General features: G+C 54.5%; 1 long non-coding RNA gene across 5 annotated transcripts; it reads right to left on the bottom strand.

The window, feature by feature from the left end:
• Positions 1-12,380: 12,380 nt before the first annotated feature.
• On the bottom strand, positions 12,381-15,142 carry LOC108490315. 5 transcript variants are annotated; one of them, XR_001872256.2, is made up of 4 exons: positions 14,978-15,142; positions 14,468-14,738; positions 13,540-13,919; positions 12,381-12,846 (listed from the first exon to the last, which is right to left on the bottom strand). It is a non-coding gene; the product is annotated as an uncharacterized LOC108490315 (long non-coding RNA). The 5 variants fall into 5 exon arrangements; XR_003848196.1 differs by lacking the exon at positions 14,468-14,738 and adding an exon at positions 14,346-14,424; XR_001872255.2 differs by lacking the exon at positions 14,468-14,738.
• Between the last annotated feature and the right edge of the window lie 132 nt (positions 15,143-15,274).

The following is a 15,274-nucleotide window of genomic DNA, read 5'->3' as shown; positions in this document are numbered from 1 at the left end:
TAAGTCTACCATTTAGGTCATAAAACTTGAAAAGCAAGTTGATTTTACATTAAGTACATGATAAAACTGATAATAGAAAGATATGACGGAGAAAAAAAAAAAAAAAAACAGGTCATGAGGTTGTGCTGGCCTGTCTTTCTTGGCTGAGAACCAAAATTTCCCTGTATATAAGTCATGCCCATTTTGGACCTTGCCAGGGCACCCAGCCCTGTACCCTCACTCCTAGGAAGAGCCCTGCAGCTATTGAGGGGAGACACTCAAGGCAGGGAGGACCACAAGTGCAAAGGCCCTAGGGCAGGAACAGGCTGCTGTGCTGAGTGCAGTGGGCACAGGTAGACAGGCAGGGCTGAGCTGGGCTGTATGGAGTCTGGAGTGCACTAGCCTGGCTTGCCCCTCTCCACGCCTTCAGAATCTAGAAACTTCCCAAGGGCAAAGCCTGTGTGGACTGTGCTCCAGCCCCCACCCTCACCCCCAGCTACAGAGAGTCTCCACGAACACTGCTGAATAAATAGAAAAGAGGTTCTGGGACCCTGATCCCCACCCCCCACACACGCAGTGGGCAGAGGACCCTGTACAGGCCCCACCTGAAGCACTGGGCTCTCCTCCCTGGGAGGTGAGGGGCAGTGGACTTCTAACCTGGGGCAGAACAGGGGATAAGGGCCAGAGGGCCACACCCAGCCCTGTCATGGCCTGGAAGGACGTTGTAGCAGATGGGGAGGCCCCTGGGTGGGGTGGGACAGACGTGCTGCCGTTGTTCCCCTCCTGAGTCACCAGATCTCACCAGATGTTGGTTCCTACTCAGTTGCCCAGGCTCTTGGGGCCACAGGCCACAGGCCAGTCAGTAGAGAGCAAACTCCTCACTTAGGATGGCACAGTAATCTTTCTGCTGCTCAGCCAGGACTGATGCCTGGGGACCCCAGCCAGTGCAGGCCTGACCTCACTGCCTCTTGGCATCTGACATTCCTGAGCCACAGGGTGCTACCAACCTTTCGATGAATGAATTCAGGTCCAAACAGCTGAGTGGGGTGCCCTCCGCCCTACCTCCACACTCTTCTGTTGAAGCCCAAGGCCATCCTTAAGCTTTTAAAACTGCATGAGACTGGGCCTGTCCTAGGAGCTCACAGACTTGGAGACCCCACCTTAAGCTGATACCAAGTCTATGGAGTCCTAGAGGGCTAAATGGGGAACCACCTTGAAGGCAGGCCAGTGCCTTCCAAGGGCAAAGCCAGGAGGGGTCTGGAAAAGCAAGCTTGTTTGAGTACTCTAAGGAAAGGAGAAGCTGGCTCCTCCCACATCTTGACACATCTGGCACAACTCCAGGGCCTTGCCACAGCCCTACCAGAACTAGGATGCTGCTTTCAGATGTGCTCAGTACCTCCTGGCCTCTTCCCTCTCACATGTTTCCTTTCCATCCTGACACATCTGTCCCTGCTCTCAACCACAAAGTCATCTGATTGGCTCGGCTCTGCCAGATGCACTATTTTACAGAGCCCTTTGTAGAGATCTGACCTGTGATTGGCCATCCTAGAATCAGGCATCTGCTACCTATCCAATCAAAGACCTCCCCTACCCCCAGAGTAGTCTGAGGCTCATGCTGCAGAGGCAGGGTAGGCACTGGGTAGCTGAGGGCTGGAAAGTATGGTGGACCAGTGCGAATTGACCCACAGTGGCTGGGACAGAGCTTAGGAAGGCCTACTAGATACCTTTCAATTCTGTTCAGTGACAGAGTGTCCCTGGGCTCTAGTGAGCACAGCAGGAACCTGCCCACCCCCCAGGTGTACCCTCACCCCTCTCACTGCCTCCCTCTGACCTATTTCCTGGTAAGTGCCATAAGAGACTGAGTTCCAACTGGGAAGGAGAGAACAGTCTCCTGAGGAGGGGCATTTACAGCAGCCATGTTCAGGTCCCCTCAGAATCCAGGGTCCTCAGGACGAGAGCACCGGCCTGGGTGATGTCTCTCCCACCCATACCTTGTGGTGGCTTTCTCAATTGCTCTGGTTTCATTTCTGTTGCAGTGGCAAAATACACTAACAAAAAAGCAAACTGGGGAGAAAGGGTTTGTTTCGGCTGACAATTCCAGGTTGCAGTCCGTCACCGTGGGGAGGTGGCAGCAGCAGGAGCTTGAAGCAACAGGTCCCATCACATCCAGTAGACAGCAGACAGGGAGAGATGCACACATGGTCACTACCCTGCTAGCTTTCTCTACTCTTACACAGTCCAAGGCCCCAAACCAGGGAAGGGTGCCACCCCCTCTCAAGATGGGTCTTCCCACAATTAAAGCAATCAAGACAATCCCCCACAGACATGCCCAAAAGTCAACCTGATCTAAACAGTCCCTCATTGAGACCCACTTTCCAGGTGATTCCAAGTTGTGCCTAGTTGACAATTAAAACCACCCAGCACACCAACCTTCCCAGGGATGGGCCTGCCTCTCCTGGCTTCCCAGAACTTACCTGCCCCTTTGCCCCTGGCTCTAAAGGTCCCCTACCTGGTATAACTCTTGGTGCCCAGAGTGAGTGAGATTCCTGCATCACTCTTTCTACCCTCTGTCCAGGCAGGACCTCGGTTGAGTGGAGATAAGTGCCCCCAGGTCATAGGCCCCACCCCTCCAAGCTCCAGTCTCTAACTCACAGTAGGAGTCCACCTATAAGAGATTCCTGAGGGGGGAGGGTTATGGCTTGAGTGTCCCTAAGGGGTTTCTGTGCTTAGATGTTACTCTGCTGTGAGGCATTAAGAGGTAGGAACTTAGTCCTGCTTCGTATGTAGAGGCTGGGCTTGAGGAGGCAGATCAGAACTAGATTGAATCCTGGAGGCTTTGTAAGAAGGGAGTAAGTCCCAGGGACACACACACACACACACACACTAGGGCTCTGCCTCTCACCATGTGTCACCCTGGCTGCTGGAGACTCTGCCTGCAAGAAGTCATCATGAGGTAGGCCTGGGAGAGGGAAGACCCCCCCCCAATGGTTCCCCATTCAACAGAGCTCACTAATGTGTGCATGCTTGTCACTTGCTCCAGCAGAGGTATGGGGGCGGGGTGGAATCTGTTATTCTGGTCCATTTAATGATGTGACTTCTTTAAGTAATAATTTTAGCTTTAAGAGAAAATAAAGGGGTTCAGATTTGAAAGGGGATGATATGGGTGGGGGTGTCAACAAAAGAACAATGATTGTAATATGAGAAAAGTATATTTTTTATTTTAATAAATATTATTCAATTTAAAAAAAAAAGCCACCATGAGATGTGGTCCCTGAACCTCGCACCTCTAGGACCAGAGTGAGCATCTTCCCTGGGTCTCACCAGCTTGGGGCATCGTGTTAGCAATAGACAAGGGACTGAGCGGCTAGGGCATCGAATTCATAGAAACAGAAAGCAAGTGGGGTGGTGAATGCCTGCAGCCAAGGAGGTGAGGGGTTGTGGCTTAACTGCTGAGTTTCAGCTTGCATGGCCAGGAGTGTTCCGGAACTGCACCTCTGGGAGCCTGCGGCCTCATCCATCCAAAGGGTTGAGTCAAGGGCTAAATGAAGGCTCGTGCCTGCAGTGGGACAACTCTGGGGAGGGTATCCCTTGTGTCTACAGCCAGGGAACTGGGCAACCATTAATCCAAGCACAAAAGAAGATACTCCTGATACAAGAGGGATGTTTTCGTTCAGGCTTATTAAATCCAGCAGCTCCCAGGGACAGCTGGGGTTGCAGGGGAAGAAGGGTGCATGGAAGGAGAGAAAAGAGTGGTACCCCTCCCCCTCTCACTAAAGTGCCACCACAGCAGGAATTCACATCCAAGGGGGAGGGGGGCTGGTTTGGAGAGGCTCCCCCACCGTGCATCCTGCCATCTGAGCCCTGCTCTGCAAGGACAGCTGTGGCCCACATGTCACAGAATAGCCCTTAGAGCCTTGACTTGTTACTGTCTTGCCTAGGATCCCATAATGTCATGGTCTGGCCAGTGTTCAAAGCCTCAGGCACACCCTGCTGCAACCCCAGATGACCCCCAGTTTGTGACCCTTTAGCCATTCTGCAAACTGTTGACCAACCTCCCTATCCAAATCTGCTTTAATTAGTATACATTTTGTTACTGACAAGTACTAAAATAACACAGGATTAAACAAGCCACAAAGCACCCCCCTCTTATCCCACCTGCTGAGTGGGATACCACTGAGTCTCTGCAGCCTAGGCTGTGGTAGTAACTCAAGTTCTTTGACTAGTCATTCAACTACCAGCTTCTGTCCAACACTCAACAAAGCATTGCAGCTCCTGCCATCACACCCATCATTCAACAGTAAAAACAGGGAGAAAAAAGCCTCTCTTCCCATGATTCCTCTCTTCCCTCAGAGGGCAGGACTCAGAGGTCCCACGGGTCACCTTGTACATACCCTTGGCAAGGACTGGGTCAGATTAGGTATATAGCCTATTGCAAATAACACTCAAATTTGAATCTTTGGATGTATCCTGCTTGAATTTAGCATTAGTCTATGCTAAGAGGAGTAGACACTGGGCTGCCATCTGCTGTAGACACACCGTCCCCAGCTGCCTCCAGAAGCTGGTCAGCCAAGGACCTGAGGAGGAGGCCACTGCAGAATGTGGAGGAGTGGAAGGAGGCATGGGACTTAGTGAGGAACTGGAGACCTCCAAGGGGTGGAACTTCCATGTGGATCCCTGAAGAACAGGCAGGCTTTGCTGGGGGGGGGGGGGTACCTGGACAAGAGTAAGGCCCAGCAGTAAGTGAATCGCGTGTGGAACCTGTGACTCAAGGCAAAAGCTGAACTTAAGGCAGAGGCTATATCCGAATCTTGCAGCTGTGTCCGTACAGCTGTGTGTGTACAGCCCTGGGCCCTGGTCAATTTCTTCAAAGAATAACCAAGGTCCCCACCGCGCTTGCTAGAGAGACAGGTACACAGGATAGTAGGATTGGGTAAGTGTCTATTCAAAGTGTCCCCTGGGAGATGGAGATAAAGAGGGAGACACAGTGTTCACTGAGGCCTGGAAGGCAGTTAGCTTCACACAAATCTAGATATTGAGTAGAGGAGAGGTGAGAGGTATGAACCCCAGAGGATGCATCATAGCCCAGAGTAAAGATCTGAGGGGACAGAGCTGTTAGCCAGAGAGGGCTTCCTGCAGGTGGAAGGGGGAGCTGGGGAAGGACTGGGGAGGCCTAGCTCAGGACATCCTCCCAAGAAGCTCACAAGGTAGACATTCTTGCCCCAAAGTTACTGAAGAAGAAACAACCCCAGAGAGAGCTAGTCACTTCTCTGATGCCACACAGTAAGGATCTGGGCCCAGAATAGCAGATGCTGCCAGGAGCCTTCACGAGGCCGGGGATGTCCTTCTGGAACTTACCGACATTAATATCCTGAAGGCAGTGAAGGACATCAGGACAGCTCCATCCACAGCTCATTCCAAGAGCCCTCGGGAAGCAGGGTTAGCACTACACTACTGGACAGAAGAAACTCATGTTCGGGGTGAAGCAGGGCAATGAGGCCAGTCCGTGGGCAGCAGGACTTGAATCCAAGCCTCCAGACTGCAGGTTCTCCCTAGTTCTCGTTCAGCCCCGCCCCCTGCTGTTTTCCTGGCTCTTGCTCCTAGTCTCTGGTTCCCTGGGAGAAATCCATTTTCAGAATCTGGAGGTGTAGAAATGTGTTCTTTTTGCCTCTCCAAAGAACCCAGTGGTGCCCCCAGGATCCCTCCAGGGCCACTGCTATAGCCAGAGAGGAGACTGCTATACATGACAGGCTCCCAGCAGAGACTGCCCCGCATGAGGTCTTGGGGAGGTGACGGCATTCAGGGACAATGGGAATCTGGTCTCTCCCAGAGCCCAGAACTTGCCCAGGCCCTTGACCTCAAACAACCCTGCTGGCCTCCTGTCCGGCTGCTGCAGCAGTGTCCAGAGTTACCAGGACTGAGTGGTCACTGAGCCTGCCTGCTTGAGGGGAAATGCCAGGCTCCAACAGTCTTCACCAGACACTGTGGGGACAACCAGGCTACCATAGTCCTTAAGGCTCTTGCTGCAAAGAGCACAGACATAAATGTGAGCATCTTTCAACTAGCAAGGGCTTCCCTGAGTGAGGAGGGAAGGGAGGAGGAGGAGAGCAGGGTGGGACAAGAGAGGAGGAGGTGGAGGAGGAGGGGAGGTAGGAGAGGCAGAGCTGGGGTAGGGAGAAGAACCGCCCTCCCCTCAACACTCCTCTTCCCTGAGCTCTCCTGTCCCGCATTTCTCTTCACCCCCAGTGTGCCCCACCCTTTTCACATTTGGTCCTAGAAGGAAGCTTTAGCCTCTTCTCCCCGCCCGCTCCACCAGCAACCCCTGACCACAGCTTCCTGCCTAGATCCAGTCTCTTCCCTGGCATAGTCTCCAGCCTTCCAGGCCCCACCCATGAATAATCACCCCCCTCCCCCAGCAGGGACCACGGCAGGCCTGGAGCCTAGAAGAGCTCCCAGAATCCAGCCCCCAGAATTGTAACCTCACTAGTACCCATAGGCCTGGATGGCCCAGCAAGGCTAGCCTGTCCCCAGCCTTCTCACTGGGTTGCCACAACACCAGCAAAGAGAGTCCTCACCTCCCAGCCTCAAGCCTTCAGGACAGGAGGTAAGCAACTCTCTGGCACAGTGGGTCAGTCATTGATGGAGGGAGATGTCTCCCAAGGGTAGGGATGTCACAGATGCCACCTGACTGGCCATGGTGCTAGAGACTGAAGACTGCCCTCTCCACCAGCACAGCAAAGTGTTACAGGTCTGTCCCCTGCCCCCTGGGAGCACTCACAGGCTCACCCTGGAGTTCTCATCCCAGCCTCCTGCCTCCCTCTGGGAGAAAGTTCCAGGGCATCCTGGGATGCTGGATCTTATCTCCAGGGCAACAGAATCCCTAGAGGACTTGAGGTGACATAAAGCAGGAAGGTTCGGTTTGAGGGAAAGGGAGTTGGTCCCCAGAGAACAGGTCTGTGCAGGAACAAAAGGCACCAAATTCCACCCCACCATGGCTTGGAGCCCAAGGGATGACATCGCAGCCAGCTGGTTCATGCTCCAACCCCAAGAGCCTGGCTCTCCACCTCCACCTGAGGGAGCACCCACTCTAACCCCTTCACCCCCAATCAAGCAACCTGGAACTGCAGCAGCTATTCCACACCTGGGGTTTCTGCTGAGGTCCCTGAAGACTGTGGCCTCTTACTCATCCACCAGCAGCACCATCTTGTGCTGCTGGCCACAAAGGACAAAATAGAGTCACGTTTACAGGGCCTTGTGAGGATGGCCACGCAGCCATCTCTGGTTGCAAGCTCCATCTTCTCCTCACCTCTCAGTCCCTGTTCTGGGAGTCTCACTGTGCCACCATCTGTACCAGTCCAGTCTCCCAGCACTCACCTCTCCCAGACCTGAGCCCAGCATGAGGGGGTGGTCTGGGCCAATGGATGGATAGATGGAAAGATTAGTGGATGAATAGATGGTTGAGTGAATGGATGAATGGATAAGTGGGTGGATAAATGGGTAGGTAAGCGGGTGGGTGGGTAGATGGGTGAATAGATGGACAGATTGATAAGTGGGTGGATGAATCAGTGGATGAGTGGATGCATGGACGGATGAGTGGATGGGTGCATGGGTGGATAGATAGATGGGTAAGTGGGTAGATGTATGAGTGGATGGATGGATGGATGGATGGATGGATGGATGGATGGATGGATAAGTGGATGAGTGGATAAGTGGATGGATGGATGGAATGGTGGATGGATGGATGAGTGGATGGGTGAATGGATGGACAGATAGATTAACAAGTGGGTGGATGGATTGATAGATGGATGAGTGGATGGGTGGATGGATGATAGATTGACAAATAGGTAGATATATGGGATGGATGGATATATGGATAAATAATGGATAGACAGATGGGTGGACAGACAGATGGGTAGGTGGATGGGTGGATGATGGATGATGGACAGATGAATTGGCAAACAGGTAGACAGATGGGTGGCTTGTGGATGAAAAGGCCACAGAGCACCAGTCCTTTACAGGATTTGGCTTCCCTAGAAAAGCCTGCATCTCATGGCCTTGAAAAAGGCATAGAGTTTCCCTACTGTCACATCAACACATGAAAACACACTGAACTTAGTACCTGGCACATAGCAGGTTCTCCTGTCCACTCCACACTGCAGGCAGTGCTTAGTACCCAGCACACAGTAGGTACTTGAAGCTCTAGAGCATCCCTGCCACTCCTCCACCCCACACAGTAGGCAGTGTACACAGCACACACTGCTCCTAAAATATAACTTCGCCATCCTGAAAAACTGTATTTTCTAGCACATTGAACCACTTAACTGAAACCAGCTTTTGTCCCACATAAAACCACCCCCCCAGCAACAACCCCCAGGCAGGGAGGGGAAGCAAGGAGAGCCCCACCCCCACCCAACTCCAACCCTCTGCCCAGGGAATTACCCAGAGGCCAGCCCAAGTCCACAGAGTGAGGTCACTATAATCACATCACATCCCAAGTCCCACAATCCTGCACCTCAAACCATGGGGGCCTGTAGAAGCTTCCAGAAAAAGAGAGAGACAAGCATCAGAGGCAGGAACCAGCCTGTCCCTGCACTCAGCTCTCTCTTTCTCTCCAGGTTTGCCCTCTGAGCCTCAGCCCTGAGCAGAAACATTTTTTGCAGATCTCAGGTCCAAACATCACTGTAGCCATTGGGTCACAGAGCACCCCCGACCCCGGGGGGCCACAAAGCAAGGGGGCAGGGCTGAGCAGGACATCATCATTTCCTTAGGTCCCTGTGCAGTATCTTGTGCCATTGTACCAATGAGCCAAGAGTCTCTGGTGAGGAGGAAACTCACCTCCACCCCTGTCCCTGAGCTTCCTCCCCTGCCCTGCAGAGTCCCCCCATCCTAGGGTGGACATGGAGTGGGCTTTGCAGAGGACCTGGAGACCTGAGGGCCTATGAAGCATCTTCCATGACAGACCAAGCTTGGGTCTGCTCCTGCTGGGCCCAGGTTGCTTCAAGGCAAGTGATAAGGATGGGCTAACCTGCTGCGGGCTAACCTGCTGCAGGCTAACGTGCAGGCTTGGTCCCTAATTCTGAACCCCGTCCAGCCTTGCACTCCCTGGAGGGCAACCATCTTAACTTCCTTGGGCTAAGGCTGTACGCGGACACAACTCCTGCAGGCCATGCCCCACCTACCGTGTTCCATACTCCCATAGACCCACAAGGAGAGGGGACCATTACATCCCTTCAAAGATGCACAGACCATAGCCCAAAGAGGTTTCACAACATACCTGAGGCCACACAGCTTCTAGACAACAGAGACAGGATCTGAGCGCAGGTCGGAGAGATTCCCCGAGTCAAGTGTCCCCTCTGATGGAAAGGTCTGGCCCTTATGGAATGTTTCCTGCCAGTTGGCATTTGCATCCTGGCCCAGGACAAAGGTCCTGGAAATGCTATTTACCAAGTGCATGAAACTCCAGGCTCTGCACCTGCTCACTACAGTGGCTTTGAACCTGCTGCCTTATAGTAGAGCCATCACAGGCCCAGTGCCATGCAGGGTTTGGCTGACTTCTCCACCAAGGTGCAGAGACTATGGGCTTCACCCTTCTAGCTGTTGCCATTCTGGATTGTTGACAGCCATCACTCTCAATGCTATGATATTCCCAAAGGGAAGTCCTTGCTCTGTGATTACCACCCGCCCCCGGACCCTGGGCTCACAGTGGCCAAGTTTGTGGAACATCTCCTGAGGTTCTAAGAACCACCAACTTGGCATGTGTCCAACAGACTCAGCACCCCAACACACCTGCTTGTCTCTAGCTCTTGCCTACTTCTGCCCTCACCTCTGCCTGCGTCACATACCCCCTTTGCCCCAGAGCGTCCAGGCCTGTGAGGCACATGAAGGGGCAGCTGCTAGGATTGGGGGGGGGCAGCACCTCTCCCCTCATCCTCCTGTCCAATTCACAAAAAAAACACCATTGAGTTCCAAGTTAGACACTTCCCTAGGGTCCCACTATGGGAATTTGTACCACCACCACCCCTGGGGCTGCATAAGCCAGAGTTCCTGAAGAAATCTATTAGAGCAAAAGGGAATCCACAGAAGACACAGGCTGAACGTTAGGAGAGGCAGGGCCTTGATGGTAACTGCCACGTTGCTGGGTACAGCCATCCCTGACAGCACACTCCTTCTGGGCTCTGCATGGACTGTAGAGCTAGTGAGTTGCTTCTTGGCTTAAGTTAGTTTGGATTGTCCTTCCAAGTGTAAACTTACAAGGGTCCTGACAAAGCATAATTATTAGGGACCAAGAAATTTCATAGAGATAGGCTTCTGGGATGATCTGGCAGGATGTAGCAGGAACTTTGAAGTCAGGGAAAGAAGTAGACCAAGCTGGTAGACCTTGGACATCAGCTGCTGAAATGTGAGCAATCAGCAGTTCCCAGGCCTGTGACACCAGCTCATAGTGCGGTCTGAGATAGGCAGAAGCAGCCATCAGCTCCCTGCAGAGTTCCTGTGCCCTCAGCGTTATTACCCTCAGGAGGTAAAAAGGCATGTCCCACCCATTTCACAGGTCAAGACATAAAGGTGTGACGTTCAGGTGGTTTGTCAGCTGGGTAGTGACAGGGGGACAGCAAAGAGGTTGCTGCACACATACTGGACCACGCAAAGCCACATAGACACGGTGGTTCCTGGGCCCTCTCTGGAAGATCCCACACACGTGTATCCAGGAGCCTTCTGTGACCCCAAGAGGAAAGGCCACAGTATGTAACTCCTTTCAAGGAAGAGTGCCGGGACAGGACGTCCTCCATACTTTCAGGCAGAGGGACCATCCCATGATGCCATCTGACACAGCCAGCTCTCCAGGTCCTTGCTCTGAGTTGCACATAGATGTGCCCCCAAAATAAAAATCAGCACATGTGCTTGTCATACATGTACCAACCCCACCCCACATACTTACAAGGAACCAGATAAAAACCAGAGCCTGGAGCAACTCCCTGACCCCAAAAGGACAAACAGCTCAGCAGAATGGCTCGCATCCAGGCTGCTATGAGCCATGAGCAGTGGAAAATGAAGGTCTCTCTACTCCTGTGGTCCATAAACTCACACAGGGTCCCAGGCAGATGCATTTCAAGAAGGTTGAGACTCAAAGTTCTTACTGAGTGAGCCCCAGGCTACTTACCAGTATAGCCCGCAGGCAAGCTCGGCCGCAGCTGGGCAGCCTGGTTCATCTGCTGATCCTTAAGTGTCATAGCCAGACAGATTTAACCACCAAGACATTCAGGGCAAAATCTGCAGCTCTTCCGTTGCCAGAGTGGTGTATGCAGTAGAGGTACTTTGTCCCCAAGTGGGAAGTGTCTTTCTTCCTGTTTGTATGCACTCATCTTACTTTGATACCTTCTGGGCTTCCATACTTCTGGGAAAGAGTCAGAACTCCAATCTGAACAAGGATGGGTATGGCCACACACACACACACACACACCCCTCTGCATGCATATACATTCTACATTTACCTTGTGTCATGGTGACACAATTAGTAAGATGTTATCCCTGTTAAAAGTAAAAGGAACCAACCCAGGATTCATGTCTGCTAGCTGATGATCCCACCACCTCTTTCCAGAGAAATACTAACAGGAAGGTGCCCCTCCCCCCAGTCAGCCTGGGAGCGTAGGCAAATAGGAAATATCATTCTGGTTTGATGTGAGGTGGTGTGTTTAAGGGGTTTGCGGGGGGTCAGATTGGGGGTCCATGGACAGGACCCAGGCACCCATGGGCAGCTGCTGGAAGCATCACCCCCCGTCCCTGTGCCCTAGGGTTGGTGAGCACCAGTAGCAGGCATCAGCTTCTAGACCTTTTCCTCTTCTTGGCCAGGGGCACTAGACCTCCTCTGGTCTGCAGATGCTACCAAAACACACCCTCCTCCATCCAGGCCCCAGGGCCCTGGCTGGGCTGGCAGCTGCCCAACCACCCAGACCCCACCATCCCCATTCTACCTCAGAGGAACAGAAACCTAGTGTATCGGGGACATTTCCAATATCAGCCCTGAGCCCCCACGACCCTATCCCTTCAGGGTGGCTGTGCTCACCTAGATGGTTTGAGTGGAGGTAGAGAAATGTGCATAGAAGAGACCACTTTCAAACTAGTAAAAAGTGTAAACATTTCTTTCCAGAGGGCTCAGTGATCTGCTCAGCACAAAATGAGGAATGGGGTTGGGGTGGAGGCAAAGTGGGCAGGTGAAGGGAGTGTTCATTACAGGCCACGCCCAAAAGGGGCTTCCCAGGGAGCAATCCCTGGGTGACCTCACTCAGCCCCCGCTGAGGCCCACGCGCCCTACCTTGCTTATTGCTGCCAAGTGCAGAAAGGCAGAACAACACATTTTGAAATTCTCCCCCAACCTGGTGTTTTCAGTAAGTCCACGCAACACGGGCTACTCAGTGCACAAAGCTTTATTGGGTGCCTCCCAGCAGTTACTACAAGGGATCCCAGCTGAGCCAGTCTGGGAGGGGCAGGTCTGCAGGGCAGATAGAAATGCATCCACTGGGGAGGCTGCAGGCCTTGGAGAGTGAGCAGGCCAAGGAGAGGGGTTGTGATCCTGCAAGCAGAGCCTGGGCAGGAGAGCTGGGCTCCCCTGTGTGGGGCTGGGGTTGCTCCTGTTCCTTTGGAAAAGGAGGAACAGAGAGTCTAGATGAAAGAGAAAGGCTACAGGAACAGCATGGGTAGAGGCTCAGAGACACAAAAGCCCCTGGAGTGTCCACAGGCCAGTCAAGGAGAGATAGACAGAATGATGGCCATGGAAGGCTAGGCTCATGGTCAGGTGCAACAAGGTCCATTCTCCAACACTCTTCTCTGGGTGTGGGGGTTGAACCATCTCTTCTGAGTGCCTGGGAGGTCCCCCTGCAAAAAGACATGGAAGCCACTGATACCACTGTGCTCCAAGGGAGTCTCCCAACAGCCTCAGGGAAGGGAGACATTTGACTGCCAAGCCTACCCAGAGGCCAGGAGAGGAAGGGGTTAGTGCAAGACCCACGAAGCACCCCCTCATAGACAGACCACAATAACCCACAGGGCTCTCAATCCAGGCCCTTGTCACTGGTTCCCCTCCCCCAGCCACTCTCCAAGTTGCTCCAGGGACACCAAATGGACCCAGTTCAATGGGTCATTCCTTTTCTTTCCCCTGTCCGCCCCCTGCTGGAGCTGGGAGAGGGCAAGCAGGAGGACCCAGGGCAAGCCCCACTTGGGCCCCAAAACATGAGAAGCACCCAGCTCCACTAGGGTCCCCACACAAGTCTGCCAGACTCACTGAGGCCCAAGCCTCCCACAGGTCCCAGCTGGGTCTTGACCTTGGGCCAGTACTTTGGTTCCAGGCAGCTGGGATAAAACGGGGCAGTCTGGGCAATTGGCAGGAAGGATAAGAGCTACAACTGGCTGGTGGTGCTGCCCTAGGGGGCCTTGGAAAGAGAGAGGCAGGGAGGGAAGAGAAGTGAGGAGCGGCACCTGGAACAGGGAGGGAGGACAGCACTGGAGTAGGAGACACCAAGCCAGGTTTTGTGTCGCCCAGGATCACCAGGACCTTAGATCTGTTCTCACCTGCACAAGAGGCCATGAAGGGGCTGGAGCTGGGTGCCTCATTCAACGCTCTGGAACCCTGAGATGCAGGTGTAGCCTGTCCCCCACAAAACACCAGCCACTCCCCAGAGAGGCTGGCAGCTGCTTTCCTGGATGTAGCAGGTCAGGAAGGAGTGTGGTCCAGGTGTGACTGGCCGGCTGGGCCCACAGAGGGGCCCACAGGAGCTGGACTTACATCAGCCCCAGGCCATGACAGCCACAGAAGTACACATGTGTGTGCACATGGGCACACCCATCAGCAGGCCCCAAGCAGCACAAACAGGCTCTTTCAACCGGTGATAGCTTTTTTTCTAAGACACAGTGGCAACGGGTGGACTTGCCCCATATCCCTGTCCCAGGTCCTGTGTTAGAAAGAGCAGAACACATGCCCTAGACTGGTATCTCCAGAGCTGAGAAAAACCCGGGCTGAAAAGACCAACCCATGGCTAGCCCTGCCCAGAACAGGGTCTCAGAAGCCCCCCAACCCTCCCAGACTTGCCAGGCAGGAGACTCTTCTTACCCCCTCCTTCATCTCCAAAAGGAGAGGAACTGCAAGCTCAGAGGGGCCCAGCTTGGAGTGAGGGGGAAGCATAAAAGTGAGACCCCCCCCCCAACCAGGTATGCTCAGGGAGATTTCCCTAGTCCACCTAAGACCCCAGCCAGGGCGGCAAGGGGCAGCTTGAGAGCCAACTGGCTCCCCCCAGGTGGGAAGTGCTGGGGTGTGCACCCTGCCCTAAGGAGCAGAGAAAGGCCCCTGACCCAGAGGGAGAAGAACCACATTCACACACCAGCTCCGTCTCCACGCACACTTGAGGCTCGATCTGCTGCAGCCACAGGTCCGGCGGGGAGCTCCCGGGACAGAGCGTTCTGCCAGGACCGCAAAAACGCGGAGAAGAGTGCTAACGCCTACCTGCGCTTCTCCGGACAGGACAAGTTCCTTTGCTGGGTGCAAGCGATCTGCCCGCGCCCAGCCCAGCCTGGGACGCAAGCGCGCTCTCCAGCCCGGGAAGTTAAGACAGCTGGTCACCAGGGTTGGTAGAGCACTGGACGCGGGCGGCTGGAGCTGCGGGATCCGGCTGGGACCCGGTCATCCCAGAAAAGTCCCTGTGATTGCTAGGGCGTTCTAACCAGCGCAACTCCCAGAAGCTGCCTTCGGGGCCCAGGCCTAGCCCTGGGGGACACTGTAGGATGCAGCAAAGCAGAACTTGCTCACGGCCTCAGGGACCCCGGGTCAAGGTACCTCCCCGCCCCGCCGCCCCGCAGCGCCGCCGCCCCTGAACCCCAGTCACCCGCAGCGCACCGTGCGCAGCGGGAGATCGGGAGGTCTCCAGCGCCTGGACCGGCCAGGGCCGGGTGCTGTTGGGGAGTTGCCCCGCACCCCTAAAAACCTCAGTACACATTCACCGTTGAAAGTACGCACTTTACGCGTCCGGGAGCCTCCCGGGTGAGTAGGGCCGCGGCGCTCCGGGTTGGCGAAGGTGGCTCAGTTCGGGCGCTCCAGTCTCGACGTTCCCGGGGCAGAGAGCAACGTCCGGGGACGAACGGGACGGGTGCGCCCGGCGGCCGGGGCTGCGCCGGGCAAGGCAGGCGGCGAGAGGGGAGCGCTCCGGCGTTCAGGCAACAGCTACCCCTAGTGGGAGAGCCGCCCGGGGCCGGCGCCGCCCGGCGCCCCGCGCCCGCAGCGCCCTGCGCCCTGGGCGCTCCGGAGTCGGCCGGG

The sequence above is a fragment of the Nannospalax galili genome, unplaced genomic scaffold (assembly GCF_000622305.1).
Source record: "Nannospalax galili isolate Female #2095 unplaced genomic scaffold, S.galili_v1.0 scaffold188, whole genome shotgun sequence".
In the NCBI taxonomy this organism is placed as follows: domain Eukaryota; kingdom Metazoa; phylum Chordata; class Mammalia; order Rodentia; family Spalacidae; genus Nannospalax; species Nannospalax galili.
This window is presented reverse-complemented; position numbering and strand designations above follow the sequence as displayed.